The sequence below is a fragment of the Amblyomma americanum genome, chromosome 1 (assembly GCF_052857255.1).
Source record: "Amblyomma americanum isolate KBUSLIRL-KWMA chromosome 1, ASM5285725v1, whole genome shotgun sequence".
NCBI lineage: Eukaryota > Metazoa > Arthropoda > Arachnida > Ixodida > Ixodidae > Amblyomma > Amblyomma americanum.
This window is the reverse complement of record NC_135497.1, coordinates 486,366,385-486,390,379: the sequence shown is the minus strand read 5'-3', so window position 1 is coordinate 486,390,379 and position 23,995 is coordinate 486,366,385. Positions and strand designations below refer to the sequence as shown.

Below are 23,995 nucleotides of genomic sequence, written 5' to 3'. Positions count from 1 at the left end.
CGGCGCCGGGCTTTTGGCCGGTCGCCCCGGAATTCCGGCCGCCCAGCCTACCCAGGAGCTTGGTGGAGGTGCTGACCGAGGCCCCCACCCTCTACGAGCTGCCCATCTGCTGATGCAGGTCCCCGGCCCGGCTCAAGCATGGCTTCTACCGGTCCCGCTGGCGGACCAACCTTCCGCGCTCCTCCCCCGAAGGCGCACTGCTTCAACTTCTCGTTGAAGACTGAGGCCTCGGCCGACGAGTTAGTCGTCGGCATCGAAGCTGTTGTCGGCCCGAAGGGGCTGGAGTCGCTCCAGCACCAGGGTGGTTACAAGTTTTGCGTCGCCGTAGTCTCTGCTGCGGCGGCTCACAAGCTTATTCGCAGCGGGTGCCTTCCCTGTGAACGGCACCTCAGTCCCGGTCTCCTGCGTGGGTCCTGCTGTCGTGAACGTCACGGTGTTCCGGCTGCCGCTCTTCATAGGTGACGCCTCGCTCGCCTCGGCACTCAGCCCTTACGGGAAAGTGCTCGAGATCACCCATACTACCCTGAAGTGCCGGCGGCATGTCGACAACGTTCAGCGGCTGGTCCGGATGGAAATGCTGAAGCCCGTACCCAATTTCATCTCTGTCCTGGGGCACCGCGCCATGTGCGATTATAGAGGCGTCCGCAAAGTTTGTTACCGCTGCCGGCAGGAGGGCTACGTCGGCGCAGCGTGTCGCACGCCGCGGTGCTTGCGTTGCGAGGCCTTCGGCCACGACACGGTCGGGTGTCGGGCGATGTGCAGGCGGTGCGGTGGGCCGCACGCGGCGGCGGATTGACTGCGGCCGCGTTCGTACGCGGATGCGGCCGCCGCCAGGGGGCCCGGGGCTCCCCGGCTTGGGCCGGCCAAGAGACCTGGAAATGACAACTTGCGGCCCCCCGCCGAGAAACGGCCGGCTGACACCCCCCGGGAGGACCAGGCCGCGGGCGACCCGGACGACACCCCCAGGGAGGACCAGGCCGCGTACCCTCCGATCGCCTCCCCCGGGGAGGATCAGACTGCGAAACCCCCGGACGACACCCCCCGAGAGGAGAGAGTCCGAACCCCCCGGCTGCCACCCCCACGTGCCACCCCAGCGTGGACCACACCGTTGACGCGCCGCCAGAGAGCTTCTGGTTGCTTTTCTCCTTTCACTCCCCCTCGTCCCCGGTCGCCGTCTCTGATGCAACGGGCGCCTTCTCGCCGGAGCCGTTCGCATCTTTCGGCTCGGAGGACGAGTCGAGCAAGGACTCTGAGTCCACCTCGTCCCTGACGGATCAGGACGGGCCGTTCGTGAGCGGTTCAGTGTTGCGCCTGACGGGGGACCTGACCTGCGAGCAGCGCCAAGCCCTCTCCACCTCGGTACACCAAGGCCTGCCCTGCCATGCGCCCCGCCCCCAGCACAAGGGAGAGGAGACGCAACCAGCCGGTGGTGGCTTGTCGCCAACACTGGTCGCTACTCTGGCGGCGTCGGGTGGGGCGCTGAGTAACCACGTGACGGTCAGCCAGCCGCTTGATCTACGAGCACTGGCCGAAATGGACACAGGAAAGCTTGCGGGGAACCATGCGAAGGACGCGGATGATAATTCCGATGGCGCTGTCTCGCCCCAGGCAAAAAAGTCTGCCCCAAGCTCCGCTCTTGGCGGGGCTTCCTAAACGAGTACTGTCAACGTCGACGCTCTGTATCACCATCATGGCGTTGGTGCACCTTCTCTCCCTGAATGTTCAGGGATTTAGGTCGCCGGACAAGCAGAGAGAGGTGATGCACTTCGCCCGAGCGCAGGGCGCCGACATCCTGTTTTTACAGCAAACTAACATGCGTTACCCACGCAAGGTCTCCGATTTTAAGTCCAGGTTTTGTGTTCATGCCTTTTTTTTCGTTAACTGCTTCTGTTTCGTGCGGTGTTGGTGTGGCTTTTGTTAACAGCTCTTTTCGCTCTGGCGCGCACTGCATTTACGACATAGACGGTCGCACACTTGCGGTGGATTTTTATTTGAGTAGCAGGCGTGTCATGGCGGTAGTGGTCTACGCACCAGCCCGCCGTTCTAATTCGTCTAGTTTCTTTAATTTGTTAGATTCTTTTTTGTTGGACTGTTATCCTTGTTTCCTAGTCGGAGATGTCAATTGTGTTTTAGATCCCGTTCGTGATGTTCGCGGTCAAGGCCAGGGGCGACCCTACGCCGGGTCACGATCACTGCGGGATATTTTTATTAAATTGTCTTTGACTGCCGCGTGGGTAAAACTACATGGTGACAGTTTTGGTGCTACTTTGGAGAGGGGCAGGTCGGCTAGTCGTCTCGACAAATTCCTGTTTCCACGCGAGTTGGATTGTTGTGTAGTATAGTGTGACGTGCTCGCGTTTCCCCCGGGCACCCCACGTATTAGCGACCATCAACCTCTGTCAGCAGTACTGGACATGGGCGGTGGCACCCCTCTGTAGACGCGTGGCGTATGGATCCATGTCTGCTGACAGATTCGTGGAGCGTGACTTCTATTGAACAGGCGTTGGGAGGCCAGGTTGGAGGCGTTGAAAGTGCCAACACCTGGGATGAACTCAAATCGACATGGCGGGCGCTTTTAGTTAGCGAAGGGCGCCAGCGCAGGAGGCGTATCTCGGGCGAGATAAACACCACCCTTGCCCGTATTCGCGTCGTGCAGCGCGGCGCGCCTCTTACCTTTGCCATGCGCGATTACCTCGCCCTTTTAAAAGCGCGCTACCACATGCTACTACGCCAGTCCTCGCGGGCAGCAAGTCAGGCACTAGTGCAGGGTAGACCTGTGTCAGATCCCACAGTGCTGCGGCAGGTGCGCGCAGGTAGTCTTGATGAGACACGACAGGTTCGCGTGGAGGAGGTCGTTTTGCCGGACGGTTCTAGGAGCAGCAGCGCGGCTGTCATCTCTGCCGCTTTTGAGCGTCACTTCTCACAGCTGTTTGTTTCTGAGGCCGGACGGTGAGACGCCGCCTCCTTCGCGGACGCTTTACGCAGTTTTTTCGGCCAGCTACCGCAAGTGCGGAGAGATGTAGGCACACTGTTCAGCGCTCCGATGAGCTCAGAAGAACTCTTTGCCACAGTTAAAGGCATGAACGCTGCCTCCGCTCCAGGCCCTGACAGCATTCCTATCAGCTTTTATGCGAGATTTTACACATTCCTGGAGGAACACCTTCTCCAGATGGTGAACGCCTTCGTCAGGGACGGCGAGAGGCCGGAGTCCTTCAGAGAGAGCCGTATTGTGCTCATCCGTGACGGATTAACCGTGACGGATGCCCATCTGACCCGCAGGCGTGGCGCCCGATTACACTGCTTAATGCAGATTACAAGATTGTGGCGTCACTGCTGGCTAAAAGGTTTGTACGGTTTTAGCGGAGCTCATCAGCCCTGCACAGACATGCAGTGTGCCCGGACGATCGGTGTTCTCGTCTCTCGCACTAACGCGTGACTTCTACACGTTCACCTCGAGAACGGGAATGCCGGGTTGTTTCGTCTCACTCAATCAGGCAAAAGCCTACGATCGTGTTGAGCACCGCTACCTTTTTGGAGTTCTCGAGGCTTTCGCCTTTCCGCCCGAGTTCGTGGCGCGGTTAGCGCGGCTGTATTCCGGCCTTGCAGCTCGGTTGCTTTTTAACGGCTCGTTGAGCGACTGCTTCAATGTCGAGCGCGGCATACGACAGGGTTGTCCCATGTCACCTATGCTATTCGTGTTGTGTTTAGACCCACTCCTGCGTGTCCATCGATGCGCGGGTTCCCTTTGCCTGGCCAAGGTCAGGTGAAGGTGTCCACGTACGCTGACGACGTGTCCCTGTATTTGCGGGACGAGGACAGCTACGCAGCGTTTTTACGGCTTTTTGCGTGTTACAGCGAGCTGTCCGGTGCCCTGATTAACAGGGGCAAGAACAAAGCTCTGCGCTTTGGCGCTTTCACGTCAGACCTGCTGGGTTGCGTAGAGTGGGTCTCGACGGTTAAGATTTTTGGCGTCGTGTTCCTCTCCTCAAGAGAGGTAGCTCGCGAGTCGTGGTCGCAGTTAAGAACGACCGCAGAGCGATGTCTCGCAGTGGCAGCGCGTTTTCGCTTGTCGCTATCTGAGCGCGCTTTTGTAATCAGATCATCTGTGCGCGCGCCACTCTTCTACGCAGCTCGCGTCGCCTGTCCGCCGCGCACATTCATGCGTCGTTTGGCCACACTTTGTGGCGCTTTTTTCTGGGCTGGAAAGACTGAGACCGTCGCTCGCGCGCTCCTCCGCCTTCCCACGCGCATGGGCGGGTTCAGCTTGCCCGATTTACGCACCTTGTGCAGTGTTCTAGCTGTCCGAGGCGTCCGCGACCTGGTCAGCGTCAACGACTACCCGGGGAGGGGACTTCTCGCCTACCTTCTTGGGACGTCGCGGCGCCTCTTTTTTGGTCAAGTAACAGGTCCTTCAGCCGAACAGCAGCCGAGGTTCTTTAGGTATGTCTGTCGGGCGGCCGAGTCTCTCACAGCCTCTCTGCCCGAGGTCGACGTCACTAAGACACAGGCCTCCCGTGTTTGCAAGCTCCTCACTATCCAGGAGGCTGCTCTAGAACAGCTCGAACGGAGCAGGCGGGTGCGGTGGCGAGATTTGACGTCTAGCACTCTTCCACCAGACGTTCGTGACTTCGGCTGGCTGCGAGGCTGGAGGGTCTTGCCCACGGGAGTCCGTGTCGCGGCGTGGGGCATCGCCCCTTCTTCGTGGTGTCCTCAGCGTGGCAACACTGAAACCCTAGAGCATGCCATGTTTGAGTGGGTGGTTGCTAGAACGTTTTGGCGGCTCATGTCTCGTATGTTTTTTGTGACTTTGAAATACAGCACCAGGCCGCGTGAGTCGTTTGTGCGGCTTCTGCTGTGTGTGGGTGCTTTTCTTTTGTGGCGGCGGAGAGGCGTGGCTTCCTTGCAGGGTCGACCCCAGTGGGCCATGTTCCCATTGTTGCAGAGGGTGAGAGCGCGCCTGTTCGAACAGGCGTGCTTAGACTAGGTCACCCTCGATGAGGAAGAATTCCTGCGCCGATGGAGCACCCGGTTCATCAACACAAGCAGGGGCCGCGTCACCGTGCAGCTCCTGATATCCTGAGTGTGCCGTGCGATCTTTGTGTGCGGCGATCATGAGCGGTGTGTTGTGCGTGAATGCCCCGCGTGCTTCCCCCCCCCCCACGTATGGACCCTCTTTTGAACTCTTTTGGACATTCATGGATTATTTATTTGTGCATTTTATGCCAACGTGCATTTTTGCATACGTAAGGTGACGCTAGTCGCCAAAGGATGTCATTAGTTTAGGTTGGGCGACAATAGTCGCCGTTCTGTGCCTTTGTTTTTGCGAGGGATGCCAGTCCCTTTCAGGCCCGTGGTAAATAAACTTCTCTTCAACCTCCGCGTCTTCAACCTCCGGCCTTGTCTTCAGCGCGTCTTTACTATCCTCTCTTTCTATCCCATCTTTCAACTCTCCTACTATCTACACGTGGTAGCGATTGTGGCTCGGCTAGAGCCAGTGAGCAGGCGTGTGCACATTCCTTTTCTTTCTTCCTGGCAACAACACAGATAGACAGACAGACAGATATCCATATGGGTTGGGACCCGCAGAATATCTGATACGGGTCCCATTTGAACCCAACATATTGGACTTATTTTTGGAAATGTGGCGGAGTGCAAGAAGGCTGCTTCACTTCCGCCACCGGTTGGCCAGGTATTGCACTGCCTCCGGGATCGGCCTGGGTCATTATACCGCGCGGCTTTTCTATTCTGTCTTCCAATCCCATCTTTTAACTCTCGTACTATCAGCACGTGGTAGCGATTGTGGCTCGACGTGAGCCAGGGGGCAGGCCTGTGCACCTTCCGTTTCTTGCTTCCTGGCAATAACAGACAGACAGACAGAAAACTGAAAGAGGGTTCGTAGCCCCATGGCCGTTTTCGGTTATAGAATATCTGATCCGGGTCCCATTTGAGCCCAACATATTTTTGGAAATGTGGCGGAGTGCTTGAAGGTTGCTTCGCTTCCGCCACCGGTTGGCCCGGTATTGCACTGCCTCCGTGATCGGCCTGGGGCATTATAGCGCTTCTTTTCTATCCTATCTTTCTATCCTATCTTTAAGCTCTCCTACTTTCTGCACGTGGTAGCGATTGTGGCTCAGCTAGAGCCAGTGGGCAGGCCTGTGCACTTTCCTTTTCATTTTTCCTGGCAACAACAGAAGGAGAAGATACCAGATACCTGATTTAATATCTTGAGCGGGTCCTTAGACATAAGATATTAAACTTATTTTTAGAATATGGCGGAGTGCTTGCTTTAAGCACTCTGGGACGGGTCGGCCCGGTATTGCACTGCCTCCAGGATCGGGCCGCGGCATATTAACACGGCGCGTCTTTCGCTCTTTGCTCTCCTATCCTTTACCCCTCCTAGTTTCAGCACGCGGCAGCGAGCTTGGTTTGGTTTGAGCCAGTAGACATGTCCGTGCTCTTTCCTTTTCCTTCTTCCTCTCAGAAACATCAGTCAGTCAGTCAGTCCCAGACGATCTCGGCGGGGATACCTGATTTACATCTGCTGCTGGTTCTTGGACTCGAGCTATTAAACTTATTTTCGGAATATGGCGGAGTTCTAGACGCGCTCTGGCACGGGTCGGCCCGGTATTGCACTGCCTTCGGGATCGGCCCGGGGCCTATGGGCCAATTAGCGCGGGCCCCTTTTCTATCTTTCCCTCCTATCATTTAAGTCTCCTACTTTCAGCACGTGGCAGCGAGCGTGGCTCGGCATGAGCCAGTAGGCAGGCCCGTGCTCTTTCCTTTTCCTACTCCCTCGCAGCAACGTCAGTCAGTCAGTCAGTCAGTCAGTCAGTCAGTCAGTCAGTCAGTCAATCAGTCAGTCAGTCAGTCAGTCAGTCAGTCAGTCAGTCAGTCAGTCAGTCAGTCAGTCAGTCAGTCAGTCAGTCAGTCAGTCAGTCAGTCCCAGTCATACTTACCTGGTGCGGGGACGTCGGTGATCAACGAGGCTGAGTTCACGAGTCGATACCGGTGCATTGCACTACGGCTCGCTGAAGCTCTCCTTGTCTCCTAATTGAGGAAGCTGGTGCATTTGATTTTTGGTAGTGGGATGTGGGCGTGCGCGCCCTAAAAAGGCGCGGCGCGCGGACTCTTCACGCACGTGGGGCAACCGGCAGCCCGAAGCAACTGCATCGCGAGAGTGCATGCGCTGGGCCATTAAAACCGTCCTTCTAAGAGCGATTTGCAATGAAAAAAATCAGTGTATTAATCAGCCGCCTTTCCTGTTTCCACCTATGATTGTCAGATTTGCATCGCCTAAAATTAGATCCTACATACGTCCCATTTATTCAACACCACGTGGGATATTCTCAAGATACTTTTCACCAAGCTGCTGCTCTCACAGGAGAAGTGATGGTGGACGCTTTAGACCAGCCACCCAGCAAGCAGCGATCCCTGCCATCTTATCTTTACCAGGTGCTGGGACTTCGGTGATCAACGAGGCCGAGTCCACGGGTGGAGGCCGGTGCCTTGCATTACGGCCAGCTGAAGCCCGTCTCTACTCCTAGTTGGGAAAGCAGTGGCACAATTTTTGGTAGTGGGATTTCGGCGTGCGCGCCAGCCCCTGCCGTACTCAAATCAAAAGAGAGATCACATGACACTTCCAGTTTTCGCGGAAGGACGACGCATACAAATCACAGATACGCTTAATTTAGGTGAGATTAAAGCGCGAAGCGTAAGCAGCGCACTCATACCCATGGCTAGGCATCCTTTGAGCGCCATTGCGTCCTTCGCTTTATAGGTCCCCCTGCACCTTCGCCGGTTAGGGAGCCATGAACTGGCATGTATGTTTCGGACGCAGTGGCATGTATGTTTCTTTTACGGCCGTTTCCGCTTTGGATGCGAATTAGGATTTGAACACGGAGTCTCCGTGGTAGTGCTGTTATGTAACTGAAACCACATTTTATGACATTATTTGGATGAACTTCCAATGTTACTGAATTTCAGACTTTGCTGCTGTTTATTCCATAATCGATCCGCATGGATCCGTAGTGAAGGGCTCCGTAGACGCCGTAGTGAAGAGCTCCGGAAATTAAGACCACCTGGGGTTCTTTAACGTGCACTGACGTCGCGCGGCACACGAGCATCTATAATTTCGCCTTCATCGAAATTCGGCTGCCGCGGCCGGGATCGAACCCGCGTCTTTCGGTCCAGCAGCCGAGGGCGATAACCACTCAGCGACCACGGCGGCTAAATAACCAAGAAGTGTCTGCATTCCGATTCCGAAACAGTATAGGATTTGTTGAAAACCATATGCATTCCAGAGGTATTCAACAGCTTAGCAGACTGAAAATTTAGCTTTTGGCGACCATAATTAGTTTGCATTACAGGCGCTCTCCGTTTACGATCGCGGATCGGGTATGCACAGCTATGTTCTCTTGCAATGATTAGTGGTTTGGTTCGATGGACCCACTGTAGCAGTTTAAAGTAGTAGACCTGGTTTGCATTTAGCATGTTGTATTTAACCAAAAACGGCCCTATCCGTAAGTTGCGTCTATCGCCTCGCTAGTTCTGACACAAGCGTAACACCTTTTTTGTGCGATAGTTAATTTATTATAATTATAGGCTGTAGTCGTTCCGTCGACCAATAATCCATAACATAATATAGAAAAAAAGAGAATAATATAATACCGGTTTTAAGGAGGTGGGTATCAGATTCCTGATTGTGTAGATGCTCCCAGTTATTAGCGCCAAATCACCTTTTAATTTAATAACATGCATAGTCCCTGAAACCTGTTAGCTGAACCATAGTCCGAAAAATTTTTGTTCTTTTACCAGTTCTATCACAGTTCTGTCATACGTTGCATTTATTGATGAATAGTCTCTTCTATTTATTGCATTGAATATTATGTGCTTTGTATTACTTGTATTTGGAATCAATTTGTTATTTAAAAGCCATCGTGATAATTTAAGTAAGTATTCATTAGCAGCCATTTTCAAGCTTGCTTTCCTTTCTCCACTGAAGAAGACATTGGTGTCATCCGCATGTAAAATCATGTCGGTAAAGCTAGGGACTGAGGTAATATTATTGATGTATACCAGGAATAAAAACAGCCCTAAAATGGATCCTTGAACCACACCATACCGAATTTGGATTTTACTCTATGATATATCATTATGTTAACGTGCTGGTAGCGATCACAGAGGTAACTTTTAAATAAACTGAGTGCTTTTCGACTCACACCATAGATATAAAGCTTTTTATCAAAATTTTGTGCTGTACAGTGTCGAATTCATTACAGAGGTCCGAAAATATCCCTACGGTCAAAGGTTCGTGTTCAATGTCTACCTCTATCTTTTCATTAATGTGAATTCGAGCCATTTTCGTTGATTTTTTTTCTTTTAGGGCGTGTATTGGGCAGGCGTAATAATCTGATGCTTCTCAAGAAAGGACACGAGCCGATCACTTACAGCTCTTTCAAATATCTCAGAAAAAAGCGCGAGGATGTAAACTGGCTGATAGTTGTTCATGTCTAATGTGCCACCACCTTTACACACGGGCGTGACTTTAACCATTTTTAACTGTTCAGGATAATCTACAGACTGAAGCATCGCATTAATGATATGTGCCAGTATGAAGCTAATAATAGGTGCAATGTATTTCAGCGGCAATGTTTGTGTTTCATCATCTCGAGCTGCGGCATCTTTTTTTAGTTGCGCAAATATTTTCTCAATTTCAGCACGAGTAGATTGCCAAAGCCTAGCGGACTGCGGCAGTCTATGTCCTTGTGGACAGCTATCCGCTCACGTATTTTGCCCAACATACTGAGCAATGTTAACAAAATGACGATTCATTTCATCTGCCAGCTCCTGCCCTTTTATATGCTCTTTGCTTTTATGATTTCTTGCACAGCGTCATATGTCTGCTTTCTATTCAAAAGCTGGTTAATCACGTCCTATACTTTTTTCTGGTTTCTGTTGATGTGGACAAACTAATTCTGATAAAATACAGTTTGGGTTTATTCAGGTCCGAGTTCAGTCTATTCCTGATCTTTGTGTACCCAACAAGCAAAGCCGGATCGCGAGTTTTTGTAAATGCATGACACAATTTATTCCTTTCTTTTTATTTTGTATAGATTCTGGGTTACCATTGGTTTTCTTGTTTTTCCATTTTTGGTCTTACTTTCTTGCAGAGGGAAGGCTGTATATAGAAGGAAACTGATGAAGAAATTTTTGATAAGCTGTTTAGAGATGGAGCCTTTTAATATGATTCCAAGTTGCTTGCTCTAAAAGAAAACGAAAATTTTCCGACGTCTTTTTGCGGACCTGTGACGTACTAGGCTTCTATTTACCGTGGTTTTTTGTTGCGACAGAGACCAGGTAGAAGATTGGCATGTGGTCCCTGATATTGCCTCTCATCACACCGGCCCTAAGATTTTCGCTTTACATGTTTGTGACGCAGTTATCAATGCTCGTGGCTGCATCAGCAGTAGTCCTTTTTGCTTGGGTTATCATATTTTTACGCACATGCTCATGAACAATATGTTCAAATTCTTTTGCACATGGTCGATCAGATAGACCATCAATATTCACATCCCCGAGAATAACGAAAGAGGTAAGCAGACGCCCAAGTAATTCCAGGGTGTTTTCAAAAATATACAAGAATTGCGCTACAATGCCAGACGGTAGACTGCAGAGTGCACAGACTACCACGTTCGACATTTTGACAAATGGGCTTTTGCAATTTTCATTTAGCTTCGTTAGGTCATCAAGAATTACATATTCCTTACTACACCTAAAGTAAATGGCTTTACCGCCGCCTCTAGTGTTTTCTCTGCTAGCGGCCTTGAATGTGTGGAGGCACTTTATCCTTTCTTAGCTAAGTTTCAGTTAGAACTATGATATCAAATTTTACAGCAAGAGAATCGAGGTACATTTCTAAATTGTCTATATAGCTTTTCACTCTACTCCTGTTCAAATGTATGGTCGCCAACGGTTAGTTCTTAGTTGTGCGCATTTTGTTGAATGTAGGGCAGTCATAAAAAGAACAAATTTCATGCCTATCCATTTTAATAGCTTCTGAAGCACACAAGAATGCGGGTTATAGTGTCTAGCTTGCAATCTTGCCAGTATCTGTCATACTTGCGATTCTGACAATGTCTGCCTCCTCGCCCTTCCTTGCAAAAATTCGGCCGCAAGTAAACCGTACAAACTTCCATCCGGCTCTTTTCTTTTGAGCAATGGCAGCAGCGAGAAGCTTTTGTTTGTGCCAGTCAGGTGTTCATTCACGTACACAGATGTACCCTTGCCAGAATAGTAAAGGTCTTTGGTATCGATGTTCTGATGCTTGCATTTCGTCAGGAGCTCTTCTCGGTTTCAGCGCTACACAAAACGGAAAAAATTGTTCTTCCTTTCGGAATTAATGGCACTGAAGCGATGCCACACATCAAAATAAGAGTCAACAATTGGCTCATTCACCAGATTTCCTATCCTTTTCACTATGTCCGTTGCATTACAATCCTCAGGTACACCATTCGTTTCTATATTGTTTGCTCCCAGATACTGCTCGAGATCTTCATATTTTAAGTAAGCTTTTGGTTTTCAGCATTCAGTTCATCATTTTGTTTAGACAGCCTTTGAAGTTTTTTGATCTAGGTTTTGACTTCGTTGACGTCACATATGTCGTTAGAGTGCTTGACACTGACTTTCAAATTTCGGAGGTCCACCCATATATTGCGTTTGATTCATCTACATCTTTTGTTAACTCTTTCGCTTGCTTACTCATGGATAGCTAGCAGAAGGTGAGTAGACTTCCAAACAGTTTCCAATACATGCAATCATCGTCAAAATCCAGTATTCGAGCACACCAGCAGGTTCAGCAACTCATGCAGTTAAACTAGCAGTAGCGACGAGGCGTACAAATCGAAGTTACAATAATGTGAGCAGATCCCTCTTGTAACTAACCCGCTGTAAGAGCAGAGAGCCTTTAGGGGTGGCTCTCCGACGCTTCGCCGCTACTGCTAAGTGTGACCGGCCGAAGTTTCAGGGCTCCTTTTGTAGCGTCCAGGCTCTGACGCAGTACGACGCAGGTGCAACTCAGGTGCCTGGTTGCGATGCAGGTGATGAGACCGTCCTGAGTGTCCGATCTTGTAAGCTAGACACATGCGCTTGTCACATGAATCCGGTGTCCTAACTGCGGTAAGAGCAGAGAGCCTATAGGGGTGGTTCTCCGACGCTTCGCCGTTACTGCCGAGTGATTTTCGTAGGCTGCGACGCAACGTTGACCAAATTAATTCAGAGAGGTGAGGTGCGAGACGACGGTATTGGCGAAGTTTTTTAAAGCATTTGCATCAGCATGCTTTGAAGGTAAACAAGGAGATGTCAGATGCGAAAATTACCAAGCTGTGTCGAAAGATTCCCCTGGAGAATCCGTCCGAATCACTTGCATTGTAAGTCAAACAAGAATATCGCATCCAAAGGTAAAAGATCCGCCTCTGAGAAATATGCACACTTCGCACAAAATTTAAAATTGTAGTTTTAAAGTCCGTTAAAATGTACCGGGCCTCCGTGCGGGTAATGACAATTGCGAAGGCGGGTTCTTCTGCAGCCTCTGGGGAGATGTTTGGAGCGAAAGGAAGTGTGAGAAGGGCAGATGAAGAGGAGACCTCCACGGCTGCGGTAGCTTCATCACCTGTGCAGGCAGCGTCCACCCATACGTTCACCGGCTCGGAGCCGTACTCTCGGTGGAGTGCCTTTGCACGGGCTCATTGGCCCAGCTCATGGTAGGATGAGTGCACGGCATGAACCATCCACTTTAGGATGCGATAATATGGTTCGACTTACACAGCAAAAGAGTCCACCGGATTCTAAAGGCTAAACTATCGACATAGGTTGGTCATTTTCGCAGATGAAATCACCTTGTTTGCCTTCAAAGCCTGCAGACGTAAGGCTTAGAGAAGCTTCGTAAATGCCGTCTTCTCGCCCCTCACCTGTCTGAATTAATTTGGTCAACGTTGAGTCCCAGTCGGCGATAATAACAGAAAACAGACCACCGCGGGAATGCTGTAACATACCTCGCACCGCGGACCATGAATGACGTCTTGAGAAAAGGCCTAAAGTTTTGAATAGATCCATGCGAGAAAAAAAATCATACACCGATTCCAATAGCGCGATTCGAAATTCAAAACACTTCTCTGTTCATTTACTCATTGCCGCATTTCATTTTGCTTAGTGTACTCCATACCACTTTTCATTACTTGTGGCCGCAGTACCTATCTTTGAAAGAGCACGTCCTCACCTTGACTAGATGATGTTCCAACCTGATCAGTCTGAAATGCAGTAATATTAAAATCTTCTCCAAATAATTCAAAAAACTAGTTTCACCTCCATGTCTCGAAACTTCAGCGCAGACCATGAAACAACATGCAGACATGGTTCCCTAATTGGCACAGGCGGACGACGCACTTTCTCTCAGAGGGAGCCAAGCTATCGGCATCAATGTGTTGCTTGTGTTTACGCTTCGCATTTTATTCTCAACTAAAGTAAGCGTATCAGTGACTTGCATGCGTCGTCCTGCCGCGCAAAAGTGGAAGTGTCATGTCATCTCTCTTATGATTTAACTACGGAACGGGTTGGCGCGCATGCCAAAACCCCACTACCAAGTGCGCTGTACCGCCCTCCACCCGTTGGCTCGCCCTCGTTTAAGACAATTTTAATTTTCTTAAATTTCTACAATGCTAAGGACTCTTTAAACAAGTGGTATGGTTTCCTAGGACATCACAATGAGTCATCATTGTACACGTATCACATGTATGCGTGGACTCGGCCTCGTTGATCACCGAAGTCCTAGCGCCAGGTAAAAATGACCGTAATCTGTCTGTCTGTCTGTCTGTCTGTCTGTCTGTCTGTCTGTCTGTCTGTCTGTCTGTCTGTCTGTCTGTCTGTCTGTCTGTCTGTCTGTCTGTCTGTCTGTCTGTCTGTCTGTCTGTTGTTGTTGCAGCCAGGAAGAAAGGAAAGGAAAGTCCAAAGGCCTGCACACTGGCTCAAGCCGAGCTGCAATCGCTACCACGTGCAGATAGTAGGAGAGTTTCAAGATGGGATAGAAAGGCTGGATAGTAAAGACGCTCTAAAGACAAGGCCGATCCCGGAGGCAGTGCAATACAGGGCCAACCAGTGGCGGAAGTGAAGCAACCTTCAAACTTTCCTCCACATTTCCAAAAATAAGTCCAATTGAACCCGTAACAGATACTCTTCGGAGTCTGGACAGTATGATTCTACGGGATCTGTCTGTCTGTCTGTTTCTGCCAGAAAGATAGAAAGGAAAGTGCACAGGCCTGCTCACTGGCTCAAGTCGGGCCACAATCGCTACCACTGTCAGATATAAGGAGAGTTGAAAGATGGGATAGCAAGACTGGATAGTAAACACGCGCTAAAGACAAGGCCAATCCCGGAGGTAGTGCAATACCGGGCAAAGCGGTGGCGGGAGTGAAGCATCCTTCAAACTCTCCGCCAGATTTCCAAAACTAAGTCCAACTTGGACCCGTAACAGAATGAAGAGAAGTTTATTTACCACGGGCCTGAAAGGGACTGGCATCCCTCGTAAAAACAGACACAGAACGGCGACTCATGTCGCCCAACCTAAACTAAAGACATGCTTTGGCGACTAGCGTCACCCTACCTATGCAAGAAATGCACGTTGGCATAAAATGAACAAATACATAATCCATGAATGTCCAAAAAAGTCCAAAAGATGTTCCATACGCGCGGGGGGAAGCACGCGGGTCATTCACGCACAACACAACGCTCACAATCGCCGCACACAAAGATCGCACGGCACACTCAGTATGGCAGGAGCTGCGCGGTGACGCGGGCCCTGCTTGTGATGATGAACCGGGTGCTCCATCGGCGCAGCAATTCTTTCTCGTTGAGGGTGACCCAATTTTAGAGACTCTACGGGTCCGGACAATCGCTAGAGGATTAGCTATGGGATCTGTCTGTATGTTGCTGCCAGGAAGAAAGAAAGAAAGAAAGAAAGAAAGAAAGAAAGAAAGAAAGAAAGAAAGAAAGAAAGAAAGAAAGAAAGAAAGAAAGAAAGAAAGAAAGAAAGAAAGAAAGAAAGAAAGAAAGAAAGAAAGAAAGAAAGAAAGAAAGAAAGAAAGAAAGGAAAGTGCACAGGCCTTCTCACTGGCTCAAGCCGAGCCACAATCGCTACCACGTGCAGATAGAAGGAGAGTTGAAAGATAGGATAGAAAGACAGGATAGTAAAGACGCGCTAAAGACAAGGCCGGTTCCTTAGGTACTGCAATACCGGGCCAACCGGTGGCGGGAGTGAAGCATCCTTCAAACTCTCCGCCACATTTCCAAAAATAAGTCCAACTTGGACCCGTAACAGATACTCTAAGGGTCCGAACAATCGAGCTACGGGATCGCTACTTGCTGGGGGCTGCTCTAAAGTGCCCACCATCACTTCCCCGGTGCGAACAGCTACTTGGTGAAAAATATTTTGCGAAGATCTCAAGTGGTATTGATAAAATAGGACGTATGTAGGATCTAATTTTAGGCGACGCAAACCAGAAAGTCGTAGCTCGAAACACGGAAGACGACTAATTAATGCACTGATTTTTTTCATTCCTATTCGCTCTTATACACCCAGCCCACTCTCGTGATGCAGTTATTCGGACAGCCGATCGCACCACTTGCGTGAAGACCACACCGCTTCTTTTTGGGAAGAAAACTATATCAAATGATGCTCTGAAACACGCCACAGCCAGGGTCTTTGTCTTGTAGTCTTTTGATATGGCGTATTTGTAAATCTTGACTTCAGTAAAATAAGCACGGCATCGCACCATTTACTTCGTTAGAGAAACGATGGGCTTAGACTTCTAATTGCCTTCCAGGCGCAAGCATGTCTATCGTGCTTCGTGCCATCATTGGAGAAATAAAATTTTACCCGTAGATAGGAGCTTAAATTATAAATTCTCTTCACGCATTACATGCAGCGTACTTTGTTATATATACATACGCCTTCTATTGTTATATCTCATAAGTGTAAACTGGCGTGTGTATTAATTACAAAGTGTAATTTGTCTATATTGCCATTTCCTCTGCTGTGCAAACATTTCTTATTATGTGAATCCCTGAATACGATTTTTTGCCCGGCTTACGATCGACCAATGTTCTCAGCTAAACAACCGCTTCCTTTTTCGTCACTCGGTGGGAGGCTTCTGACGAAGTCTGCCGCTTTAAATTGAAGACATCGCTTATCAGAGAGAGGAAGAACTGCCACCACTTGCCCTATCGGAGTCTTGTAGATGTGCGACGCTATCCACGCTGCTTCCGTGAAGCTATTATGAGAAGATTACTTGTGATACCATGTCCAAAAAATTAGCTGCGGTTCAACTACTGAGGAACCTGCTTTTAGACCGAGAGCTGTGGTGTATCTGGCAACTAGACGCGGCTTCGCTACGGGAACGCTCAGAGAGAGAGAGAGAGAGAGAAATAAAAACATTATTGTTGAAGAGGAATTCGTGGCGTTCCTCTGGCCAGGACCCCATTTTACTCAAGTATTCGTGTCCCTAAGGTTAGTAAGACTTGCAGCCCGGCAGGTGACGATGGTCAGCACTGCCGGGTCCTCCAAGCGCAGCAGAGTCTCCCAGTCCTCGCAGGTCTTGAGGTTCTCTAGGCCGTTCGGGGGAGGGTCCCCGGGCAGAGGGATAGCAGTGGAGGAAAGAGGCGTTGGGTCCCCGGCACAGGGTGCAGGCAGGAGTAGGAAAGGAGGGATGATAGTGGGCTAGGGTTAGGTGTGAGGGGATAGTGTTTGTAGTTTGCGTCGGAGTGCTGAATCTTTTTTATCTAGTGAGGGGTCGGGCGGGGGAAGAGCTAGTGCGATGCTATGTAGGCCTGCGTCACCTCGCTGAACGAGTGCGCTCGCTCCCTCGCAAATCACCGATCCGAGTCCACCTGAGACCGGTTTCAAGAACATCGGGCTGAACGGTTGGCGGCCTCATTTCCGGGATTCCCGCAGTGCGCAGGGACAAATATAAGCTAATCAGGGCGGGGTTGGGGCGCATCGGTTAAGCACAGTATGCCAAAAGCAGGACGTCGACTAGGCCTCACCCAAATTTATAATTGCAGTTTTAGAGTCTGTTAAAATGTAAGAGCTTCCGTTCGGATGATGGCTTCCTTTGCAGCCTCTTGGGCGGTGTTTGGAGGGAGAGGTAGAGTGAGGAGGTTGAATGACGAGGAGTCCACAATGGCTGCTTTTGCTCCATACCCGGGCAGACAGCGTCAACCCATACGGCATCCGGCTCGGAGCCGTACACTCGGTGGAGTGCCTTCGTACGGGCTTTGTGGCGCTCCTCATGATGGGACTGGTGCGTATTTCTCGGCAGCGGCTTGGTGAGCAGCAATCAATGAAATGACAGAGGAATAGGATTGGGTCGTTGGCCGGTATTCTGATTCCGAGGGAGTCCAGGATATATCGGCCTGTGGAGATTTTTGCAACCCTGATGTTTTGGGCCTGTCGATGGCCATCAACGAGTTCCCCGATGGAGTTGTGGAGAATCAGGACTAGTAATGTATCTGTGGGGGTGTTGAGGAGAAGATGACGTGCGACTTGAATGCCTTGCAGATCAAGCCATCCAAAGCATTTATATCGATAGTTGTAGGTATCAGTTGGGCACACGACTGAGGAAGAAGGCATGAATGAGGCGAGACAGGTTCCTTTACTTCATGCCATTATGATGGCCCGAAACTCTGAGGACGAGATGAGATAGCGCACCTGCAACCTGCTTTACTTTCTTTAGGATGGTGGAGCTTTTGCCATCATTCTGGGTGTGCAGGCCCAATACACCGATGCTCTCACCCTCCGGTTCCGGGTCCCCTTTCAGTTCGATGGTGTTGTGCTCGCGCTCCCTTCCTGCTGTTGAGTTCGGCGAATTTGGACATGGAGAGGATTCCCTGAAAACCACCGCGAAGGTGAATGAGCCCTCTGGAAGAAACGTGGCTTTAGGAATGTCGGAAGCAGCGATGATAATAGCATCCCCACGTGTTCGAAAATCAGTCGAGGAGTACAAGATTAGTGTTTTCCTCCTCAGTCACGCTCGGGTTGAACAGCGGCCCGAGAGCTGCGCCTTCGCCAGAGGTTCCGCGCTCCGGTCAATAGTAAAAGATCTTAGAACCCCTGCTGGGAGACAGCCCGCATTCCTGTGTCACGCAGGCGTCTTCCTGTTCCACATGGGCGCAGTCCGGACCCACGTGCGCGCCCACCTAGAGACCGCGTGGACGACAACGTTACTGGGTCCTGTTTCCTTTCCCTCCACCGAGCTGCGAGAGAACATCAGGACCGCCCTGCCTTGGGTGGTACCATCAGTGCCATCGTTCGATTGGACATCATTCTTCGAACTGTATTCCCCAGCTAGAGATCTGGGGCATACGAACAGTATTTAACTAGCTGCTGGTTTGGTACCAGAGGAGAGCCCTCCTCTTGAGAGATACCCTTTGCTGGGAGAGATTCCCGACTGCTAAGTAGCTCTCTTTACTGAGAAGCACTCTCAGTTGCCCTTACTTGTACTTTATGTAAATAGTCCTTGTATAAAGCTTTCCAAGTTTTCTTCCTCCGATCGTTCTCGTCTCTTCTCCGGCACAGTCACGCTACCTGAATCCCAACCACTGGATGGCAGCTGTGGGTTGTCCACGTGAAGTTACCGGCTCCAACGGGCCTCGGCAGCTACGGGACTGACGGGCGTCAGCTATACCTTGGCAGGGTGAGTGCCCAATGTTCTCCGTTCATTTTGCCAGGCCGTACTTGCAAAGGCAGATGCTAGGTATGGATTCCTGTTGTCTGGAAAATTGATTTAGGGAAACTGTTTTTTCCACTTTAAGCTAGGGCGGTTGTTTTAGTGGGCTTGCTAACGCGTAGTGGAACTCACGATGAAGAAGTTGAAAGTGCAGGAGCTGCTCGAAATTTGCCAGGAGCTGGGGATTTTGCTACGTTCTGCGAAAAGAAAAAAGGAAATTCTCGAGGTTAAGCTACCGGAGAACGTGACTGCTTAGTAGGACGACGAGGCTTGGGAAATGATTGTTGGACGCAATGAAGAGCAGAAAAGACGGGAGTTGTGCGAGCAGAAAGGAAAGGAAGAGCTTCGGTTAGGTCAAGAAGAAGAAGAAGAAGAAGTTCAAGAAAGACAGGTGTCGTTCGAGCTCAAAGAAAAAGAAGAGCTTCGGTTGGCTCAAGAGAGACGGGAGGTCTGTGAGGCAGAGGAAAAAGCGAGAGATCATGCTGGAAAAATTAAGGAGCTCGAAATCATTTCGAACGGAGGGAATATGGCGCGTCTTAGCTCTGTAGCTTCGGTAGAGGAGCAAGAAAGGCAGAGATTGCAGAATGTCGTCTCACCATACCTCTTGGGATGTGATATTGCGCTCTTTTTGGTAAATTTTGAATGCGCATGCGGGAAGGCGCACATCGACAAGAGCGCTTGGTCGGAGTAGTTGCTTCTTCTCCTTCCCTGTGAGGCGGCTAAGTGGTGGCTCGCCTCTCACAGGAAGTGTGATGACTACGAGAAGGTAAAGAGCGCACTGCTTAGAAACAACCGGCTTTCTGCTGAAGCCTTTAGGAAGCGATACGGGCAGGCAAAGAAAGACGGACAGTCGCATACTGACTTCGCGTACCGGCTTAAAGTCAACATAAACGAGTGGCTTAAGACCGCTGAGGTGCACAGAAGTCATGACAAGGTACTGGAGTGCATCGCACTAGAGCAGCACTATAGCGCGATTCCAGCAGATCTGAGCATATGGCTGCAAGATAGGCTAACAGATAAAGACCCAGACAAAGCGGCACAGCTCGCAGACGAGTATTACGTTCACCGAAACCTCCAAAGCAAGGCAGGGTACGATAACAGGTTAGGAAAGGGAGAAACCTATTTAAAGAGAATCCCTGACCTAAGAGTGCCACCAGCATGCCGGGGTCACCGAGCAGAGGATGCGGGATCAAAAGGAGGGGGTAGCGAAAAAAGATTGAGTCACCCAAATATGCCGATCCACCGAAACAGGAGGCACCTGGAGCTCGCGCGTTTGAAGCGCGAAAGCCCGTTGTCTGCTATAATTTCAACAAGGAGGGTCACATCTCCTTGAACTGCAAACAGCAAAAGATGGCGTTCGCGTGCATGCCAGAGTCGGAGGAAAACCTTAAATGTCTGGAGCCATACATGCGGGACGTGGTGATAAATGGCAAGAAATTGAGAGCAATGCAGGATTCAGCGGCTACCATGGATGTCGCCCACCCGTGCTATGTTTCCTCCGCGGACTACACCGGCGAATGCGCCTGGATTAAGCAGTTCGCCGAAGAACAGAGTGCATGCTTGCCTATAGCGAAGCAGACTCAAGAGGGGACTTTTGGCAGGCTAAACACAGAAGCGGCAATTAGGGCAAACTTGCCGACACACTTGCCTTACCTATTTTCGAACAAATCCCAGCAGCTGCAGAAAGCGAAAGGTCTCTCTTTCATTTCGGGCTTTGCTTGCATGGTGCTAACACGTTCTCCAGCGCGAGAGCTCGCAAAGAAACTCGACTGCGCTCCGATAAATGAGCAGGCACCGAACCATTCTCCCGACCAGCCGGGGGATCCTTGCAGGAAAACTGATCCGTCTAATCCACGTGAGCATGACCATGAAAGTGTTCCCGAACCAGCGGTAGGTCATGAAATCCAAGGAACTACCGATTCCATAGAGAATGGGGTAACAGGAACCAACGCGAAGAGTTCGACATTAACACCTGCTTCGACTTGTTGGGAGGATTTGACTATGGTTAATAGGAAAGCATTCATTGCAGAGCAGAAAAGCGACCCATCGTTAAGAGCTCTAAGCAATAATGTGAGAGAGGGAGTCGCCAGAAAGAACATCAGCTTTCATGAAAAATCAAGCCTTCAGTACCAGAAATACTGCGACTCAGAGACGCGCATATGAGCAACTCCTGGTGCCTGAGAAGTACCGGCGACAGCTTCTAGAGCTCGCACATGGAAATGCATGGGCGGTCCACCTGGGCGTAAAGAAAACAAAAGCTAGATTAGCCCTCGAATATTACTGGCCTGGCTTCTGGAAAGATGTGGAACAGCGTGTTAGATCTTGCGAAACCTGCCCGCGGGTCGGCAAGTTGAGGGATAAATGGAAAGCGCCCATGACACTAGTTCCCATCATTACAGAGCCCTTTCGGCGTCTTGTAATAGATGCTGTCGGCCCGCTGCCAGCGTCCAAATCTGGTTGTCGCTACATTTTGACCTCACTGTGCGTGGCAACCAAATTCCGAGGCCATTGCCTTGAAGCGGCTAAGTTCCGCATGTGTTGTAGACACCCTTTTGTCAATTTTCTCTCGCGTGGGGAACCCTGCAGAGATACAAGGCGATAACGGGAGCGTGTTCAGAAGCAGCTTGACAACAACGTTCATTGAACGGTGTGGGAATAAAATAATCCACAGTTCCATTCACCACCCTCAGTCAAATTTAGTCGAGCGCATACACTCAGTGCTAAAGCGAACACTTAGGTCTCTGTGTTTTGAGCATAAGAGAAATTGAAAAGGCTGCATTAGAGCAGCACTCTTTGCAATGAGATCCGTCCCCTACGAAAGCACAGGATTTAGCCCCGCTGAACTAGTCTACGGGCGTGACATGAGGACCCCTTTGCGCATGCTGAGGGAGTCATGCGAGGGTTACGGAGATGATCCCTGTGTAGTGGAATACGTCCTGAAACTACTGGAAAGACTTGCGAAAACCAGAGACCTCGTGGAAGCAAATGTCAGAGGAGCGCAATCACTGTCTAAAGTGTACTACAAAAAATCGGCACGCAAGCGCACCTTTCAACCTGGTGATCAGGTGATGTTGCTGCGTCCGTCAAAAAGCAACAAGCTTGAGGTGCAATGGAAAGGGCCAGCTAAGGTGGTGTCCAAGTTTTCGGACACCAACATGAGGTCAAAATTCAGAACAAACACAATCGTATAATCCACATTAATTTGATGAAGCCTTATGTGTAGCGTCAGGCCATGGTTAACATGGCGCTGAACATGCCAGAGGAAGAGATCTCAGACATACCTTATGTCCCTCATGAAGACGAGCAAGCAGCGAATGAGCGGCTAAATTCAATCGACAGAGAGCCACGTTTGACGGAAAGTCATCGAGGAGACATGAAAAACGTCGTCCGCAACTTTGAGGCGTTGTTTTCAAACAAGCCAGGAAAAACAATCCTCATCGAACCCGACATTCAGCTGTCCAGCGAACAGCCGATCAGAAGCAAACCGTACCGTGTCTCTCCAAGACAAAAGGAAATCATTGAGACCGAGATCCGTCGTATGTGCGAACTTGGTGTCATAGTGCCCTGCGAAAGTGACTATACGTCACCAATCATTATTGTAGAGGTTCCAGGCAAGGATCCGGACCTTGCGTAAACTACCGGAGACTGAATTCAATCACAGTGGACCAGACCTACCCCATTCCGAACATCGAGGAGAGGGTTGAAACAGTCTCTAAATCAGAATATATATCCACACTGTATTTAGTTCGTGGTTACTGGCAGGTGCCACTCACTGAGCGCGCCAGCAGGTACGCAGCATTCGTGTCCCCCGCGGGCACGTTTCGCCCTGTAATGTTGAGCTTCGGCTTGAAAAATATTCCGTACTCTTTTTCAAAGTTAATGGAGCAAGTGCTGCGGGGACTTTGAGATTTCGCTCTCCCTTACCTTGACGACGTGGCCGTTTTCTCACAAAACAGGGGGGAGCACATTGAACACGTGCGTATTGTGTTGAGCCGACTGCTTGAGGCTGATTTAACGGTAAGGGCGAAAAATGCCACCTGGGGTGCGCCGAAGTGAACTATCTTGGGCACGTGGTTGGAAGAGGCCAACGCAGACCTGCAGAACTTAAAGTGGCTGCCGTGGTGGAGTACCGTCGCCCAACCACAAAATCGGAACTCAGGGCTTTTCTTGGCCTAGCAGGCTATTTATTATCAGCATTATGTAAAGGACTACTCTGATTTAGCCAACCCCCTGACCGGCGCGCTGAGAAAAAGTGAGCCTACCAATCATTCTTGGGACCAAAAGAAAGAGAAGGCATTTCAGAGTCTGAAAACGGCCCTAAGCGAGCGCCCAATACTGGCAGCGCCAGATTTGTTGAAACCTTTTATCATGCATTGGGATGCCAGCGACCGCGGGTTAGGCGCTATTCTTTGCCAGGAAAGCGATGGCAGGCACACACGGCCTGTCCTTTGCTTGAGCCGCAAGCTCAGCACGCGGGAACATGCGTATAACACGTCTGAAAAAGAATGCGCATGCCTCGTTTGGGCTATTTCCAAACTGGCATGATACGTCTCCGTGTCCCAATTCACAGTAGAAACAAACCATTGCCCTTTGACTTCGCTGCACAATATGTCGCCCAAAAATGGTCGTCTACTGAAGTGGTGCCTGGCACTCCAGCACCACAGCTTCGAGGTTCGCTACAAAAAAGGCAAGCTCCACACAAATGTCGACGGGCTAAGCCGAGCCTTTTAGGTGGTAAAGATTTTACCTAAAGTAGATGTCCCCCAAATTTTTAGTTTTGGAGATTTATTTCATATTCTCTTCCTAATGAAGAGCGTATATCTCCCACTTTCTTTGCAGTAATGTTCATGATCAGGTAACGTAACTAGGAGTACGTCTTCCTTCTTTCGGCCAAGGATAAGTAAGAGCGAGTGGTGTAACGTACCTTGACTCTGAGGTATTGAGGCGGGCAAAATTGAATGCCACATCGGCCAAAACCAGTCACCTATTCCCGTACCGCGTGCCCTCTAAGCACCAACTTGATTTCATTTAGCGAATTTTTTTTCCCTCCGAGTGCACCTCGAGCGGGAGCACACGCCTTGGACAGGTGCCCTGTCTGAACTCCTCGTCTGGAGACACCATGTGTTAATTCAGGCAAAACATTTCAACTCTTCAAGTCTTAGTTGAAGTGAATGAGCCCTCTGGAAGAAACGTGGCTGCAGGAATGGCGGAAGCAGCGAAGA

The 23,995-nt window shown here is 50.2% G+C and overlaps 2 non-coding genes across 2 annotated transcripts; both read left to right on the top strand.

Moving 5' to 3' along the window:
• Positions 1–6,948: 6,948 nt before the first annotated feature.
• LOC144116597 (U1 spliceosomal RNA) lies at positions 6,949–7,107 on the top strand. Its single transcript, XR_013311923.1, has one exon. It is a non-coding gene; the product is annotated as a U1 spliceosomal RNA (small nuclear RNA).
• A 334-nt stretch (positions 7,108–7,441) lies between these two features.
• Positions 7,442–7,603, top strand: LOC144116591 (U1 spliceosomal RNA). Its single transcript, XR_013311919.1, has one exon. It is a non-coding gene; the product is annotated as a U1 spliceosomal RNA (small nuclear RNA).
• Positions 7,604–23,995: the final 16,392 nt, after the last annotated feature.